This window comes from Misgurnus anguillicaudatus, chromosome 13 (assembly GCF_027580225.2).
Source record: "Misgurnus anguillicaudatus chromosome 13, ASM2758022v2, whole genome shotgun sequence".
In the NCBI taxonomy this organism is placed as follows: Eukaryota; Metazoa; Chordata; class Actinopteri; order Cypriniformes; family Cobitidae; genus Misgurnus; species Misgurnus anguillicaudatus.
The window spans coordinates 17,137,388-17,157,670 of record NC_073349.2 but is presented as its reverse complement, the minus strand read 5'-3'; the positions used below and the strand labels follow the sequence as shown (position 1 = coordinate 17,157,670).

The following is a 20,283-nucleotide window of genomic DNA, read 5'->3' as shown; positions in this document are numbered from 1 at the left end:
TTATCCACCTTTGGGTATAGACAGTAACTTAAGAGAAACAAAAAAAGGATATTGCTGAAACAAGCTACCATATAGTCAAACAAAGGCGAGCCTATTACCAGACAGATATCAATCTGCCGCTAGTACCTGCTGCAGCAGAAGCATTCAGACGACTCAGCTGCATGGGCTGTTTATAGTTTGACAGTGTCAGGTCTCTTTGTCACTAGGGCTATGAGCAGGCGCCTGTGGTTACTGTATCTATTATCAAGGGGAAAGTGCCAACATTCTTGTAAACAAAGGCGAGTCCACCTACAAGTTACGAAGAGACAAAGACAAACCTGGAAACGTTGGGCCAACCGTCCGTCTTGATCGTTCTCAAATATCTTCTTGAAACAAATTCGAATGAATAGGCTTTTGGTCGATCAAGCATTCATCCGTTAACGGTTTCTCGCATTTTGATAGCGATAACTGTGACAATACAATAAGGCAACAGGAAGCTCAAACATGACATTAATTACCTTTGCCCTTTCTCCAATTCATCAAGCATAACATTACTTGCACCACAGAACTGAACTCGGTCTGCGTTATAGATGCGACACCATTAAGGCACACAGAGGAGATGTGCAGCGTAATACCAGCCAGTTCCATCATGCGAGCAGATTAAATAACATGCCTGCCCAAGCCCTGTCAAACATTCAGCAGGCACCGAGCATCAACTGATCCGCTACAACACACACTATGAAGAAACCCCTCCGTCAGCCCTGCCACACAGTCTTTGATCCAGCTATCGCCCATTTGATGCTTTTAAAGGTGGGGGATCACACACACATGCAGAATGAATGAAAAATGATCTCGGCTTGCAAAAGAAATGTCGTCGGATAATTCAATTACACGCAAAAAAATCTGTTTCTTATGTAGTTTCTGCCTTGAAAACACACAGGCTAAATGTTATTGTGCGCCTAGGCATTAAACATTTAGCAGCCATTCTCAGCTGCTCAAGCAAAGAGCCAAGCAGTTATTAAGGGAGAAGGATGACACAGTTAATCATACACCCACCGACTGCAAATGAAGGCACCGCACCCAGATGTATCATAACAAGAACATTAAAATATACTGCACTCACGTTGTTAGCAAGAAGTCATTTGGTGAGAGAGCGAGCCAAGCCTTTCATAGAAGATGACAAGAACCTCAAAACAAGAACACTAAATGCCAAGCTTCTTTAGGGGTTGCAAAGCTCTGGAATTTTGGAAATATTCCAAGTTGGAAACATGAGGAATTAAATAGAATTTGGGTATTTTATCCAAACTATATCACATAAAGTTATTAGCTTCCCCGACATCGGATTTGTCTTTATATGGTGTGCCACAATTTCCATATATTTCCATGAAAAGTTTCCAAAATTTCCAGCATTTTTTTTACATTCCTGTGCTATATTTTAATTAAAATTGAGCTAACTTTTTTGCTTGCAAGTGTGTGCCTCTAGGATCGTGGAAGACTTCAATTAATGGGCAATTAGTTGTAAACTACGATCACATTTACACCTGGTATTAAGATGCCTGGTATTAAGTATTGGTCGATCAGATCACTAGTGAACAAGAGAGATGCATGTTCGCTCACACCTGGTGTTTTAATCTCTCTCTTTTCATGCAAAATGAAACAAAAATGAAAGAAGTGGAGAGCAGCCACTCTGGTTTTATCAATGAAAGTCTAAGGACCGCGTCGAACACTACTGTGCTGGGTACATCACACATAAGGTCAGTAGGTGAAGAGTAGGCGGTCTTGATTGTTTACACCACAAAAGCCATCCGCTCGAATGCGTTTTAGACTACCTCTGAATGTGAACGAGCTCAAAACGTTTCACACCACGTTTACACTTGTATTTAGCGTCGTCCAAAATGCATCTTAATACCAGGTGTAAACAGGGCCTACAGACGGTTTCATGGGACGCACACATGTTGTTGTGATTACACGCCTGAACTGAAGTATCTGTATTAATTTATTGTTTGGCTAGTGGCTAAACTGATCTCTGAAAAAAATACATTGTAGAAAATAAAATGTTTTGGTTTCCTAAAGACGAGTGTGGATCACAACTGTGCAAAGAGGTTTGCCAAGTGGGCAAGAATTCAAGGACCTGTAGCTAAATTGTATACAATCATTTTATAAAGTAACGTTAGCTTTGTGTTTTCGACTACCTCTGAATGTGAACGAGCTCAAAACATTTCACACCACATTTACACTTGTATTTAGCGTCGTCCAAAATGCATCTTAATACCAGGTGTAAACAGGGCCTATAGACGGTTTCATGGGACGCACACGTTGTCGCGATTACACACCTAAACCAAAGTATCTGTATTAATTTATCGTCTGGCTAGTAGCTAAACCGATCTCTGAAAAAATACATTGTAGAAAATAAAATGTTTTGGTTTCCTAAAGACGAGTGTGGATCACAACTGTGCAAAGAGGTTTGCCAAGTGTGCAAGAATTCAAGGACCTGTAGCTATATTGTATACAATAATTTTATACAGTAACGTTAGCTAAGTTTAATAGTTGTTGCTAATTTACTTGTCATTTATTCCCCACCAAAAATAAAAGGACTTTGTTGTTATTGATTCTATGTGGAAGTCTACCGGAAGTAGCGTTTAGTCCACAAAAGCCATTTGTTTATGTTGTTGCTGCTAAAACAGTCAACGTAATCTAGCTTAAACGAGTTTCCATAAGTGTAACAAAAGACAATGAAAACATTCTGTTCCCTGCTGTAGTCTTTAGTTCCTCTGCTGGAGACGCTTCACTAAATGTTTGATTTCTTTCACCTCGGACTACCCTCAAAGCCATGGCATGTGTAACGGGGTTCATCAAAGCTTTTCTTCTCTCTCTCTCTCTCTCTCCATTTTCTATAAACCAAAGGATTAGGACACTGTATCCATAGTTGTTATGATTAGAGATTAATGATGTCAATGTGTGTATAGACTGGTCAATTCCATCTTTTAACAACATTTAATCCTTATCCTTGTGATTGAAGCGAATCTGCGACCAAACAAGTCCGCGACCCTGGATTTATCAGTTTGAGTGACTCCCCAAACAATACTAATAGTTTTGTTTCCAAAATGTGATCCAATTCCAAATACCATCTTGTTGCTTAGGATTAAATCATAAACAACTAAAAAGGAAAGAAAACCATCCTAGCATGGGGGATGGGTTGGGGATCACTTAAGGCACAAAGAGTAGGCCCTTCCTAGTATAAATAGCACCTCTCATAACGTGCAAAGTAACAAAACATTCTGCCGCCCATGTAAAAGACACCCTTAGGAAATTAGCATATTCAGAAGTCACATGAAATTAAAGTATGACCACTAAACCAAAGAGGGAATACAAGCTGCTTCCTCCACATGCACAGCATGGAGAACAAGATCAGATAAGGCAGGCTGTGAAACAAAAACGGTTTCAGACAAGTCTTTTCAACCACCACCCAGTTATCCCACACATAACAGACAAACCCATTTGGTCTTTACCACCAACATAACCATAGAGTTTGAACAACCGTGTTTATCATATGTTCGCATATTCCAGTTAACAAAGAGAACTTGACTGTCCCATGCCAGACACCAACTGGTCAGGCAAGTCTACCAAAAATCTCTCCTCCCCAGCTCCTAGGGTTTTCAGTAAACAAAAGGTTTTAACTCATCACTTCAAATATCTCAAGGACAGCACAGGGGGTTAGCAAGGGTTCATTCCAGAAACACTCTTGTGATTATGTTGTAGATTACTTTTTAAGTCTGGCAGCCAATAGAGATAAGTTTGATAATGACTGAGATAAACAGCATGCTTAATGTATTGATGATTCATAGCAAAAGCACCTTCAACTCTAAATGCACCATTTACGCTGCTACCCAAGCATTAATAATTCACTTAATGCATAGGAGCTCTTCACTTAATAAAAAAGGGGACAACTCTTGGAAAGAGTACTGAAAGAGTTGTGGATAGATTTTACGTATGCCTTTAGTTAGACTGACTTTGAAGAAAACGGTGTAACAAGAAAAACAATGTATCTAACTTGATAGAGTGCTCACTAGGAGTCATAAAGCATCCTTTAAAGATTACACACCGCTTGTCTCTTTCAACGGGAATCAAAAGCGAAACATGCAATAAAAAACAGGCTGCTTTCAACTTCTAAGCCTGCAGCAATTGCCAACATTCCTTCTCTATCCCCCCATTTACCTTCCCACCCACTCGAGCCCTCCAAACTCCCTCTCTCTTTTCCTTTTTTCAGTCAATGTCGTTACTCACCCGCCAGTATGATGATCTAAGTTCCGATCGGACCGCTGCAAACAACTTCAAACCCAAATCCGCGTCTGTTCCTTCAAAAAACAAACCCGCGAAGTTCTCGGCCTGGGCCAAAATCCAAGAACCCGAGGCTGAACGATATCACGCGGACACGTTATCCCGAGAGAGCCGACGTCCATACAGATGAGAAACTGGGCAAATGCCTCAACAAAAGACGACCTCGCGTTGCTAATTTATGCGCGTTCACGCCGCCCGCGGACTCGTTTGTGAACGCACGCGGTTTCCACTCCTTCAGTCCGTGTGATAACTTCTCGGCTTTGACGCTTTCGGAGAAGTAAAGCTTAATACGGTGCGGTAGTTTGCGGAGGGTAAATCACTGAGTTCACCGTTTACAGACTCCGCTTCCTTTTCACACACACATACACACGCGCGCGCGCTCACACTCACGCGCTCTCTTCTCTCTCTTCCCCCTCGCGTTTTCTTTCATATGCACACACACCGCGTTTCTCTCTCTCTTTCTGTATAACCCCCCTCCTCCTCCTCTTCAGCTGTTCAACAGACGCATCCACATGGCTGACCTAGTCTTGCGGTATCCAGGCACTAGTGAAGGAGAATTACCCCCCTTCCCTCCACCGCACACCACTTCTAAAAAGCGAACAAAACAAACACATGGACTTGATTCAAATGCTTGTCGACGACAAATGAGCGGACGGGAATCGTGATTGATCGTAAAGCGTAAAAAAACTGCATCGCTAAGCAAGATGTTGAATCCGGTGTAACATTCAGACGACTGTTGTGAGGAATATTAATACAGTCCCCACCCTTACAAAAACGGCAAGATCCTACCATTCACACAAACCACATATTTCGTCTATCTATTGATTTTTGGTGTCCAATAATAAACGCCCAGTTTGTATTGCCGTGCTTCGCTGTGAAAAAACTCACGCGATTGGGGGTTGAGAACAAAACAACCAGCTCAGATTATACATACATGGTGCTCTGGGTTTTCATTCTCATTTGCATATTCATATAATGAATTAATTACTCTTTTATTCCCCCACTGATGTGCCAGATTCACGTATTTACAACTGTGCATTTTATAAAAGATTGTTAAACGATTTATTTATGTTTGTTTGCATAGCCTACAGAATGTGTTTGTTTATATGTGTAATGGCAGAGCATTACATTATCAATGTAAAGGTCATGAGTTTAGATAAATACTAATAAAGAAAAATAAAATGTATGCACTGTAGGTAGGATAAAAGCATCTCCCAAATGCATAAATGTAGAATAAAAAATAAAAGTACATAAAAAATGAATTAATATAGTGACTTAATCCTGTCAAAATCTAATACACACAGTAAAAATGATATTCTCCACACCAACCAACATCAATGTTATGTATTTGCGGAGGCAGCTAAAGATCAATAGGAACTGAGTTTGGTGTACTGTGGGCCCTTTATTGTGCTGCAAACCATGTAGCCTGTCAGGATTTTAAAAGGAGGAGGTGTCCCTAGTGATCCCAATGCTGGCAAACGCTCTCCAGCTCCAGGGAAGCCAGAGACAGTGTGACTTCTGTTTCTCCTGACAATCCTCAGCTCTGCCTTGCACCCACACATACACACAGACACGCACGCACACCCCAGCAGGCTTCCTCCTCCCCTCCTGGAAAGCGTTTGAGCTTCACATTCAGGCGTATTTATTACATTTACTCAAGTGCATCCATATTTATCTCCCCGAGCCGCCCTGATAGCACTTACAATGTGCCCAACAGGAAACCTGAGTCACTTGCTTATGCGAGATCCTCGCTGTGCAAGAGGAAGATATTTAGAGAATGCAGTTTTCAAAGAGATACCAATCATTGCTCTCAGCCAATGAGAGATTAGCTACACTGGCTCATGAGAAAAACACAAAACAATGCGTTTGACACGATGGCAGATTGTAAATTACTGCTCGCATGCACGTTCGAAAGGAAAACCGAACAATGTATGGAGCATGTTTGTTTGATGAATATTAAATCATTGTGTGCAAATCAAACACTTAGCCCGGATGACTGACATTCATTATTAAAACGGTAAATCGTACACGGAGATGTTCGACTGTTATTTCACAAAACGCACTGGTAACATAATCGAAGCGCACCGATGGCACTAATAAATTTTCAACTAATGCATGCTTGTAAAATGCCAAGCGTTTCGTCAGATTTATCGAGCAGCACGCAAAACACAAGCAGGGCGTTCTGAGGAAATGTAAGCCAGTTGGGTTTATGAGACTGAAAGGGAATCAAAATTGTTTCAAGGGTGAATGCTTTGCATTTCATGCACTCAGATGGCTCTTCCACACGCATTCGCAACAGCAGATGAGATCCCATTATCTGGCAGACGAGAACTCCACCTCCAGGATTTCACAGCTCCTCTGTTTATCACATGGCCCTGTCAAGTTGGGCACCATTAACCGATAATGAAAGGAGACAACCGGTGCAGTTACAAGCAAAGCATTCTGCATTCTACAGGCCTAAGCATGTATCTGGGAAGCTGACTGTGTCTATTCAGTTCAGCTCTGTATTCAATATCGCATCACAATGCCTCAGCTACTGTACTCTGACCCCCTCACACCATTGCATTATAGAGGCGGTTTAGCTTTAGATGACAATTCAATGAATAAAATAACATCTGAGTTGTTACAGGCGTTAATAATTCCAAAAACATATGATCATAAAAAACAGATATTTGGTTGTTATAACTAAAAAATAAATACCCATGCTTGCTGATCGAAAGAATTTCAATAACAGAATAGATCTCATTAGCTGTATACGAGTGATTTATTATGTTTCCTCCTGCTTGACTGTCTCTCAATAGGTATTTGTAGGAAAAAGCCTGATTTCAAAATGCCCTGCCACACTAATAAGTCAGCCAGTAGCTGGAACAACAAAAAAATGAGGAGAAAGAAAAGATGACATGGTTGAGTGAGCCAAGCTTCTGAGCACTTGGCAAGCCTGGGAGGCCCTGGCCCCTTAAGCACTCATATCTAGTAACTTCATTTAATGCATTCACCAGGGATCATCAGACAAGTGAAAAAAGAAAAACATTCAAAAGCAATGTTCCCCAGTATAAGGTTCAGCGAGTCATTGAGCAGTAAAAACAGCATGAAGAAATTAAACTTAATCTTTCACACTATTTCGAGGATAGACAAGATTTATTCCCCCACTTGTGTCTTTAAGGAAACCGCGCTGTCTAAAACAGATAATAACAAAGCGATACAAAATAACAGTAGTAAGTCCGGAGTGGCCAAAAGTGGAGGGTGATCTTAGCAAGCCCTGTTGCCTTTTCTTCCTCTCGCCCACTTTTTTCGCCAGAGGTCACATTCACACTCAGATGCCTGCCATCAAGAACAAACACTTGTGCTTCCCTTTGACAGACACCAGCCACTTCCACCCCCATTTACTTTTTACATACACACAGACTTGCACACTTCTTCGGGCTGACAGCCTCTCTCCGATAGCTGACGAGAAAAAATTGCCTTCAATTCAGCGGATGCCATTTTAGCATTCTTGCACTTTTAGGATGAGACTAAGTTTTGAAGCTCGAGGGAGGAGTGTGCTGATGGGGTAAAAACATATCAGCAGAAATCTTTCACAAGCAATAACCAGACGCACCGACAAACAGGATAGTGTACCCTTTTACTTCTTTACATTTCAATAACTACATGTTTCTCATAAAAGAGACTCAACTGGTTCTGACTTACTTATTGTTTAACGTATTGTTAAATTAAAGTCTGGATCAGTTTAAAACAAAGCAAGCAAATTTGTTGCCACATAAACATTTTTATATGCTCTTAACAAAGGGATTTTTAAGTAATCTACACTTAAGCTTTTTTGACGAATACATCATGCAACATACCAAAACAGTACAACCCTCCCTTTTTAAACAGTAGTTAAAGAGATAACTGCCTTCCAACCCATTATTTAACATCATAAACGCAACAAAGAAGAAAGCAAACCTCCTTTGATGCGAGTCAAGAACGCTCAATTTCATTGAGAGATTACCCTGTGGCAAGCCCTACATAGTTATATTGTTTACTTTGCCGTTCGTCCATATTTGGCAGGCTCACGAAACCTCAAACCCTGTGACACTTCAGCGAGGTTTATTTATCATATTGCCAAGCTACACAAACTCATAAAAATCCATCTTTCAAGGGACAGCTTGACTCAAAACCCATCGCATTAGGAAAAAGCGACATAAGCATTTACAATTCCAGATGTGTTGCTGTCACCCGGTAAACAAATCAGATCAGAGAACATAAAGGGGAGCTTTTTGTGTCTCCTTTCATGTAATTACACAGTACAGACCTCGCTGAGAGATGGGTGGCGAACCGCCTGACATACTGACTAGTTCTCGGCCTCGTGTGTAAACTCGTACTCAAATCCAAATGAGCGGTTACTTCTGAAAATAAACACCAGCCCTCGGTCAGATTCATACACGAGCTCACGACGGTATGTAAGTGGCTGTGAAGCTCCTGTTTGGGTGCTGTAATTTTCTTTGTTTGCCGGTGCTAAATGGCCCATATGGGCACCAACTCCTCCCTCTTCTACTATATCTTTAATTCGCTCTTAAGACGAGACAACAAACAAAGATACTCAGGCGTCCCCGGGTGCTCAGCCCCTTTCCACATGTATTCACAGCACTGGCTTGAGCTGTTTTAGGGCGAGAACTGCCATTCATTTGTCTCACAATGGCTGTCATTTAACATTATTAAAAACAGATTAAAAATACTACCTGCTATGGCCCTGTATGTGTGTGACTGCTATTTGTCAAAAATTTTAAATTGCAAAAAATGTACAAACATACATACATACTGTAAATTGCAAAAATGTTTATACATACATACATACATACATACATGCATACATGCATACATACATACTGTAAATTGCAAAAATGTATATACACATACATACACATAAAGTTTACCTCTACATACATACATACATACATACATACATACATACACACATACACACATACACACATACATACAGTAAATTGCAACAATGTATATACACATACATACATACATACATGCATATACATACATACATACATACATGCATGCATGCATACATACATACATACATACATACATACATACTGTAAATTGCAAAAATGTATATACACATACATACACATAAAGTTTACCTCTACATACATACATACATACATACATACATACATACATACATACATACATACATACTGTAAATTGCAAAAATGTATATACACATACATACATGCATGCATGCATGCATGCATGCATACATACATACATACATACATACATACATACATACATACATACATACATACTGTAAATTGCGAAAATGTATACACATACATACACAAAGTTTACCTCTACATCCATACATACATATACATACATACATACAGTAAATTGCAAAAATGTATATACACATACATACACAAAAAGTTTACCTCTACATACATACATACATACATACATACATACATACATACATACATACATACATGCATACATACTGTACATTGCAACAATGTATATACACACACATATATACATACATACATACATACATACATACATGCATACATACATACTGTAAATTGCAAAAATGTATATACACATACATACACATAAAGTTTACCTCTACATACATACATACATACACATACATACATACATACATACATACATACACATACATACATACATACATACATACAGTAAATTGCAAAAATGTATACACATACATACACATAAAGTTTACCTCTACATACATACATACACACATACACATACATACATACATACATACATACATCACACACATACATACATCACACACATACATACATACATACATACATACATACAGACATACATACATACATACATACTGTAAATTGCGAAAATGTATACACATACATACACATAAAGTTTACCTCTACATCCATACATACATATACATACATACATACATGCATGCATACAGTAAATTGCAAAAATGTATATACACATACATACACAAAAAGTTTACCTCTACATACATACATACATACATACATACATACATACATACTGTAAATTGCAACAATGTATATACACACACATACATACATACATACATACATACATACATACATACATACATGCATACATACATACATACATGCATACATGCATACATACATACATACATGCATACATACATACATACATACTGTAAATTGCAAAAATGTATATACACATACATACACATAAAGTTTACCTCTACATACACATACATACAAACATACATACATACTGTAAATTGTGAAAATGTATACACATAAATACACAAAGTTTACCTCTACATCCATACATACATACATACATACAGTAAGTTGCAAAAATGTATATACACATACATACACAAAAAGTTTACCTCTGCATACATACATACATACATACATACATACATACATACATACATACATACATATTAAAAACTAGAATTCAGCCTAACCATATTTTTATGTATTTTACTTCCTGGTGAATCTATGTAACAACAATAGCTGTCTATTTCAAACTGTTCATTTGTTGAAAATATATCCCATTTCAAATCAAAAGCATCTAGATTAAATATCTTTTTTGGCTATAATCCCCAGCCCTTGGTAGACATCCAAAATACACTGCAGATCTGCTAAAGATCTTGATACACTTACAGTGCCTCGCAAATTTAATCTTTGGTGTTTTGTGTACACCCTTTTTCTGGGATGCCACCGATTTGAAAGCATAAAAAGGAAGTGAAAAAAGGAGTCTGCTTTAAGTCGCTGTCCAGACCCATTAGATCACACTGCTAGTGTTTACCATGTGTGAGAGAAGACACATTTAATGTCTCTACTTCTGCCACCTGATGGACAGTATGAGGAATCACACCACAGCCTGAAAAACACAGACACAAAACGAAGAACATAAAAATCTCTTGGAGGTTGTAAAAGCAATACAGCGCTTTCACGTCGAGCATAAATGTGGAGTTTGATGACTTCTACAGCAGTGAATTCAGAACTGCTGTTGGTGATTTATTGTTTGTGTTACTACAATCAACCATATCAAAAGCCAAACAAGACGTGTGCCAACAAACCACATTAAACTGCAACATACCATATAAAGTAGAGCTGGCGGAAATTTTTGCAATTACTAAGCAAATTAACCGTGTACATTTTCCCCTACAGTAACCAAAAAATAAAGTCACATCTCCTGCTGTATTAACATCTTAAAGCTGAAGGCTTAAAGCAGAACATTAAGGCTATTGTCAAACAGTAAATGCTCTCAGCAGTATCTCACACTGTTGTTTCCGCAGACATCATCCCCTAAACTGGGCCCACCAGCTGGAAAACAATTCAAATGCAGATGAGATCATACTAGACTTGACAAGGTGCGAGTTTCACACTTCTGTCGACTTGTCCAAAAATCTCAAATGTTCACCAGTGGTGTGCCCATATACCACTCTGACCCAAACAGCAGGTTCGAGAGCGCCAGGGAACGGTAAAAAACGACAGAAGGTCGTGTCTGTCTTAGAAACGTTTGCAGGAGGTACAGAGGGAGCATTGTTCTCCCTCACTGCAGGTACATTCCTCCAGACGGTGAAAAACAAACCCTGCAATATCAGCTACACGAGCCTAGCTGAGTGTAAAAGTGTCACAGTGACTCCACTGGGGCTCTGAATCATGCTGAATGCTGACATCTTTCCAGAGATGTTTTTAACACCGGAGTCAGCGTGCATTTAGGACAGGCATGTGTGTGGGCTTGTGAACGATTGTGAAAATCTCAAGCAAAGACATCATGACAGTTGTCTTCGTAACCTGTCTTCGTGTCACAGCACACTTCTCACGTATCAGCATGCTATCGCTTTGCAAAATTACATGTTGAGGCGAGAGATGACAAGGGGTGGATGTCTCAAAGTCAACGTAAACTGGTGTTTAATTACAGGGTGACACTTTACAATAAGGTTGTATTTGTTAACATAAGTTAAAGGAAAACACCACAATTTTTTAATATTTTACTATGTTCTTACCTCAACTTAGACGAATTAATACATACTTATCTTTTTTCAATGCGTGCACTTCATCTTTGTACAGTGCGTTGTGAATGTGTTAGCATTTAGCCTAGCCCCATTCATTTCTTAGGATCCAAACAGGCATGAATTTAGAAGGCACCAAACACTTCCATGTTTTCCCTATTTAAAGACTGTTACATGAGTAGTTACACGAGTAAGTATGGTGGCACAAAATAAAACACAGCGATTTTATAGGTGGATAAAAAATGAGAACTATATTGTATGGAGGAAGTTTGCAGCACTAAAGTCATCCCTGTTTGGATCCTAAGAACAAATGGGGCTAGGCTAAATGCTAACACATTCATGACGCGATGTACAAAGATTGTGTGCACGTATTTAAAAATGATGGGCATGTATTAATTCGTCTAAGTTGGGGTAAGAAGAACATAGTAAAATATTAAAAAAACAATGGTGTTTTCCTTTAACAAACCATTTGTTAATGCATTAGCCAACATTAACTAACACTGACCAATACTTCTACAGCATCGGATATCGACTGGATCACGCAAAAGTCAACATTTAAAAAGCAATTGTGTTATTTTTTGTTGTTGTTTATTTCGAATGTTTTTCTGGTGATGAATTATTTAACAGACAAGATATCAGTAAAAAGTACACTTGTACATTCTGGTCCTTTTGAATGATAGGATGCTTCACTGGAGATTTTGGCTTTTGCACTGCATCTTCTTGTTATTTTAGCATCTTAAGCCACGAGTGTTGGGTTTCCAAGATGCCATGTCAAGTTAAAAATACCTGAACTTATAAAAGGGCATCTTGAGACCCTTTGTTCTGTTCCACTCAGCTGTGTTCTGTCTAGCTGCTTTAAACATAACAATACCCTGTAGGCTACACCTCTTTTTAAGCTACCCAAACAGAAAAAATCCTTATTTACAATGGTAATGCAAATACTGTATCAACTCTAACCAACCAGACTGCCCAAAGCACCACTCTAACCAACTGCAAAATTAAACACGAAGCCCCATTTTATCACAGTGCGCAGTTAAAAAGTGAGTCACGCAATCATTGTGCTTTCATGATCAATGGTTATCGTCACTTCAGAGTACTGCGGATCCCAGAACGAAGGACAGAAAGAAGAGGCGAAGGAGAAGCAGACACAAAAAGGGAGAGAGAGAAAGGGAGACGTAGCCAACAGAAAGCCAATTATCAAACTCATTAAGTAAGCCACTCTGGTGCTTTAAAAGGTGCTGCCTCCATATCATTGCTGGATTTATTACCACCATTTGCGTCCACTGATTCAGTCTGTGACTTTAACTAGCTCACCATGTCATCAAAACAAATCACATCTAACACTGCATACTAGTCGGCATGTTTGTCATGCTAAAAAAAAGAGGGCATAGCCAAACATTATCACAAGAACACACATAATTTACATTACAGTCATGCACATGCTTTTATCCAAAGTGACATTCAAGATATGCGTTTTATCGATTTGTTTTCTCTGGAATTCAAACCCATGACCTTGGGGTTGCTAGCACCAAGGAACGTTATGAAGTGACGTGATTATGTGACGTGAACATCATTGAAAAGCTGTAAAAGTTGAAAACAGTTTTTGCAAGTTCCTGCAGTTTTTGCAAGTTCCCGCAGTTTTTGCAAGTCCCCGCAGTTTTTGCAAGTCCCCCGCAGTTTTTGCAAGTTCCCGCAATTTCATTGCATAAAATTGCATAAATATCCCGCATATTCCACGCATTTTTTAAGAAAACTTGCCGGAAGATCGAGGAATTTTGCCCGCAACAATAACAAAAAAACTGCGTTTTTCTGGAAGGACTGATTAAAGTGCACCTATTTCATCGCTAAAAAACCTTTATTTTGTGTATTTGGTATAATACAATGTGTTTGCGTGGTTTATGCTTAAAAAAAACATTATTTTCCACATAACGTACATTTTTGTAGCTCCAGTTTTCACTGTCTTCCTGAAATGCATGGATTTTGTACAAAACTGTCCCTGATTGGCCAGCTAATCTGTATGTTGTGATTCATTGGGCTGATTCATGTGACGCTCCTTACCATGTTTGAAAGATTCGCTCACAATGCAATGCTAACAGGAGTTAACTTACAGGCTGTAAATCAGAAGTGGGAGGAATTATGGTAATGTCGGTCTTTACTACATCACTAATTCCAGGAAGTAAACTTTTGCCTACAAATCCGTGTGTTTGTTGAAGTCCAAGAAAAAAGATTCACGTTGGAAACGACAACTCACGTCATCGTTTATTTTTGGGTATGTACCTTTTGCATATCGTTAACATGTACTAATACACACTCACACACCAAAGGAAATGTAAAATTGTGGTGCCCTTTTAGCCCGGGGTATAGTCTGTTTTTTACGTTTATGTTTGTGCATGGTCGAATGCATAGCCTTGCTATTTACCATGGGGTAAATACTACATTTTGCTATAGGCACATGCGCGACCTATTATTATAAAAAAAAGGGGGTGGGAATACAGTACGCACGCATTTTTCTGATGAAGAAAATTTGCTTTTTTGAACAGCATGTAAAATACTCAATAATATGATTTTGCACATTGTTAAAACAACAACAACAAAAACATCACAAACGATATATCTTGCACACCCTCAGTACGCAAACCCTCACGTACAGTAAAAAATATACAAGTTAAAAACAGACTATATTTTGCCCTTTAGCATGTTGTGGTTCAGTAGATGCTGTTGAGAAAATAGCACAAATGCATTAATCGAGTCAAACAGATTGCTTGAAGACTAACAAAGGGGGTTTCTGGAAAACATCAAAGAGATGTGTTGTTGGCATCAGGAGGTGGAAAAGTAAGAGATGTTAGGAAAGGAACTTAACCTCGACTGCATTTATCTCTACGTCTCCAAGGACATGCAGTCCTCTTTACAAGCATTCACACTACCACACTCTGGGGAAAGCAAAGGAGTAGTCAAAAGAAAAGAAAGGAAGGAAATAAATCAAGAATGCATGAGAGAATAAGTGAGTAAATGCAGGCAATAAATGAAACAGCATCAAGGCATTGCAGCTTTATGCACACGAGGAAATAAACCCAAGATTAATGAGTCACCTGAAATTATGCTGATGATTTATTTAAAAACGTCTAGTCCTGTCAAAAACAATGTGGCGAGAGAAAAAGAAGAAAAGAACAGCACATAAGATCTAAGCAACGGCCGTTTTCACAGTCGCGTCTGTGCTTTAGAAATGAATGCAAACATGTACTCCCTCTAGAGACGCGGCTCACCCCCCACCACCCCAAAAAAACACACACACTGATTTCTAGCCTCCTCCACGAGTCTTTAACTCCCATTCAGCTTCCCGAGCAGCCCGTTCTGTCTTTGCCTCCCAGCCAGAGCTGTGCAAATAAAAACATCAGGACCTCGCCTCACAGCACCTGTTCAAAAACAGTGACATTTTACATTCAGCGTCCGTCAGCGGAGCGTCACAGCAGTCATTAGCTTTACAGAGAGAAGCCAGAAAGCACCTGAAGGGCTGATTTATGAGGGCTAAAACGCACTTACCACTAATCTCTAACATTTCACATAGGAGAGACTGTTCTATTCAACTGTGTGAGGTTTAGGTTGTCTGTACTTCATTGTAGAAAGCTATGAAAAACCAAGCAAGCAAGCCCTTGATCTGCAGTGGTGATACTGGTTACAAAACAGTGCTGGAACAAGAAACTGATGTGAAGAGTTCAGATGAAAAACCCAATGTACGTTTTGCTTTTTTAAATGCGTTTTGTTTTCCTGTAAATGAGCATTTTTTAAACAGGCTCTTATGTTTGGGTTCAGTAATTTTACTTTGGAAAAGAAAAGGTATAGTCAGTCATTAAAATGCATTTTTCCACAAATGTCTTTTTAGTTATTTCATTGGTATTTAACAAATTTTACTGTTTTTCACAGCAAATCTGCAATACGCAAAATTTTCTAAAAAGGTATTTAGTTACTATTCACTGTCCATTCTGAATAAAGGTAAAAGGCTCAAAAATTAATATATGTGGGCTGTCATTCCCTTCTTTCATGCACTTAAGCCCTTTTCACAAAGACATTCTGGAAAATACAAGATTTTTCTCCGGGATCGTTTGATTTTTTTGTTCATTCACACTGCCAATGATTGGCCGGAATCTGCAAGGTTCCGTAAAGACACGTGACCTGTTTAAAGTCCTGCACTTTCTTCTACGCAACGTCTGAAGTTTGCATATTATTTATTATTTCTCTCTCCAGAAACCACTCGAGTGCATTTTTGTTTATGATAAGTCTATAAAGGAGCGCATGACGCGCCGTTCTAATGCTGGTGAATGATCTCAGCTTCAGAGTGGATATTTGATGAGCTCCTTGATCTCTGCTTTAATCCAGTTTTTAGACATTTCTCATCATGATTGTTAATATGCATTTAAAACCCCCGTTTTGAGGAGCTGAAGGATATATCTTGTTGTTGGGATGAGCATTTTTGTTTATAATAAGCTCAAATGAGCATGTGACGCGATATTCTTTTGTGCTGCTGAATGATCTTCGTTTTAACGCAGTAAGTGACGAGCTAACTTACCTGATATCTACGTCAGTCCAGTTTACTGACATTTCTTGTCATGAATGTTGAATTGCATGTAAATCCCTCATTTTAAACAATTGAACCAACTTCATGTTGCCATGACACGCGCATCCTCACTACAGCACGCGCGTCATTGTTTATGTGTCTCATTTATAATTTCCTGATAACTGCTTCAATCTAGTTTGCGACATTTCTCGTCGTGAATGTTGATATGCATGTAAATCTCTGCTGAACCATAACCTTTTGTTGTGATGATGTGCGTGTCCTCACTACGACACGCCCATTACGGCATTGTTGCGGCTTCTTGTTCACACAGAGGGTTTTCCTTGTATCTTACTAGGTCCTCTTTCCGGCAACGAGCCCAGAAGATTTACGGGACATGTTTGCGTTCACACAGAAGCTTGTCTGGAAATTTTATGCTTATTTTCTGGGACCAAAGGTCTGTGTGAATGGGGTTTCAGAGGACTTTGCTAAAAAAAATTGTGGTGTTTAATGGATTCTGCCAACAAAACAGTATTTCTGAATGTCCTGAGGCCGGGATTAACTCTTTCTCCGCCATTTAACTCGTCAATTAAAAAAAAAATGTTTCCCTGCTAATGACGAGTTATTCCATCAATCTGTATTTCCACTATTATCCACCAGGTGGCGCTCTTACCCAACTTATAAAAATTGGAAATATTCCCTTAGGGCAAACGGTTCAAACTCCATGTATGTTTTAATCATCACTTTGAATCTGATCTCTATTAAAAGTCTTTCACAAAAACGCAATTATCTCAGCGTTTTGCTCAAAATTTTGTATTTTTGAAGAAACCTATCGATATTTGAGAGGTGATAAAAGAGAATGAAATCGGGGTTTTTTTAAGCAGAGGGTCTGTTCTTTCATTCGATATATATTGTATGTTTATATATTTAAAGAAGAACATTTTCTGGAAGGCATTAAAATCATAAAAATGCTGGTGCTGGCTAGCAACTTTTTTTTAAAACGCTGGTGGGAAAATAGTTAAGCGGATATGAAGTTAAAGTAATTGATGAATGTATAATACGTGCCAAGAGCATTTTGTCAATATCATCATTTCATTTTAGACTGAGGTGGTGTTTAGTGATTTTTGCATGAGAGTTCTTCATGTGTTGAAAATTACAAATAATGTTATTTTGTTACTGGTGGTGACAGTAATGAAACATCTTGTTTGCATATTATGCATGCAAGTGTCAAATAAACACTGTAAAAAAGAATACACTGCATTTACTTAAAAATATAGTGCATCATTTTTGCACCCACTTTTTTAAGTTAGTTTTACTTTTTTAAGCAGTAGCACCATGCAATACTTGCTTAAAAAATGGATGCAAAAATTATGCATTATATTTTTAAGTAAATCCATCCTTTATTTTTTTCAGTGTACTCATTTTCTGCACAAATCTTTATTTGATTTCTATTTAAAATTTCCCCAAAAAAGAAACTAAATGCATTTGCTGCAAATAAAACAAAATGAGATGAATAATGAATTCTTAACAGTGAAATATTTAATCATTTCATCAGTCTATTTGTTGCTAAAAGTATTGATTTAGTATTGAAAAAAGCCAACGTTTTGGTATTGATCCAATCCAAATCAAAAGCTCTGTAGAGAAAGTGTGAGGAAAACAACATCTGCTGTTTGCTTAACCTGTGAATCTACTGCATGTCCAAGCATATGGTCCACTTTGATTTAATACTTTTTTTTAACAGAATAAAGAACTGTTTTCCAAAGACCCGCCTGTGACATGTCTGCTGAACCCTTTGAGTCTTTGGGACATCTGTTCCACAGAATTAGACAATTTAGCCCACTGCATTTACTCCAGATAAAGGTTATTACCTCAGGATTAGATCACTGTATTAAAACGCTGGGCTTTCTCCTTATAAACAGCTGCATGATTACAGCATCTCTGTTCACATGCGTGAGCAAATAATTAGACTAAATGCAACAAACTCAGTAGCTGAACAGACTGTGTCTTAGCCATCACTTGGTATTGATCCATAACAACAGGGCCATTCAGGAGGAGCACACACATGAAAGAGGAAATAATCTAAAGGAAAGACAGAATTTTTTTTGTCTTTTTCAGATTTCTTCAACTACACTCTCAGAAATAAAGGTACAAAAGTTGTCACTGCAACAGTACCCTTTCAAAAAGGTACACCTTTGTACCCAAAGTGTGCATATTAGCACTTCAAAAGGTACATATTGGAATTTCAAAGATACATATTTGTAGCTAAATGGTACATATGGGTACTGCCCTAGTGACAGCTTTTGTATCTTTATTTTTGACAGTGTAGCATGGAAGGAGTTTAAAACATTGGACAATATGTTTAAACTGTTCAAAAAGCCACTTAAATAATTAATTTTGTTATATTAGTTTTTTTTAACATACATTTATATATTTACACAACTAGCAGTGAAATGTAAATGGAACAGTTTACACTAAATAAAAACACCGTCCATGCAAAGCAACCAGGATGGCATCCAAATATGTTGGCATCATCTTAGCATAATTGTGACAATTCATAGTGAAATTGTTTCATGAATTATATCCAAATCTATAATGAATTATAACTGTGAGTTTACACCAAACGTGAGTTTAACGATTTGCCGAGTAGATAACATACAAAGACAATGCAAAGACGCGATCAGACGTAAATGACGCAATATGGGCTGCGCGTTTGCCGCGAAAACACGAGCTATTCGCCTCAAACGCGTCTTCGCTCAAGTTGAAAATATTCAACTCGAGCGAACAATTCGCATGACACAAAGTAAAATCCCGTGAGTAATCTAGGGTGAGTTATGCTAAGTACACCCCAAACGCGTAGCATCGCGTTGCTCGCTCTAGATTACTCGCGGGATTTAACTTTGTGTCATGTAAATTTTCCGCTTGAATTGAATATTTTCAACTTGCGTTGAACTCGCGTTTGGTGTGCATGCCCCATAACCCGATGCCCCACGTTTGGTGTGTACGTAGCATAATGTTCCTGTAGCTTACTTGGTAAGGCACTGCGTTAGCAACACAAAAGAAAACAGGTTCGATCCACAGGGAACACACAAGCTTGGAGTCACATTGGTTAAAAATGTCTGTCAAATGCATAAACGTAAATCTGTTCTGCTAGCGTCTGTCTATTGGGCCTATAGAGACCAAGGCTGTTTATTAAGAAGGTAAAAAAATGTATTTTTGGATTGAATTTTGATATCGCATTGTCTTTAAGAGACAACTGCCGGATAGAAATACAAAAACAATAAACTAAACCACATCTCAGTTCACTAAGTGCAGAGATAAACGAGTCCGTGAATGACTAAAAACAACAGCTTCAATCTTATTATGCAACCCATCTCTC

At 38.5% G+C, this 20,283-nt stretch overlaps 1 protein-coding gene across 6 annotated transcripts in view; it reads right to left on the bottom strand.

Moving 5' to 3' along the window:
* rerea (arginine-glutamic acid dipeptide (RE) repeats a) overlaps positions 1 to 20,283 on the bottom strand; it is a 179,922-nt gene that overhangs the window by 115,696 nt on the left and 43,943 nt on the right. For 2 of the 6 annotated variants that reach the window (XM_073875233.1, XM_073875238.1), the window contains exon 1: positions 4,264 to 4,692. The exons of 1 other annotated variant lie outside the window; for it this stretch is intronic. The gene's annotated coding sequence lies outside the window, so the exon portion shown is untranslated. 3 more of the 6 variants (XM_073875235.1, XM_073875236.1, XM_073875237.1) reach the window with 3 other exon arrangements.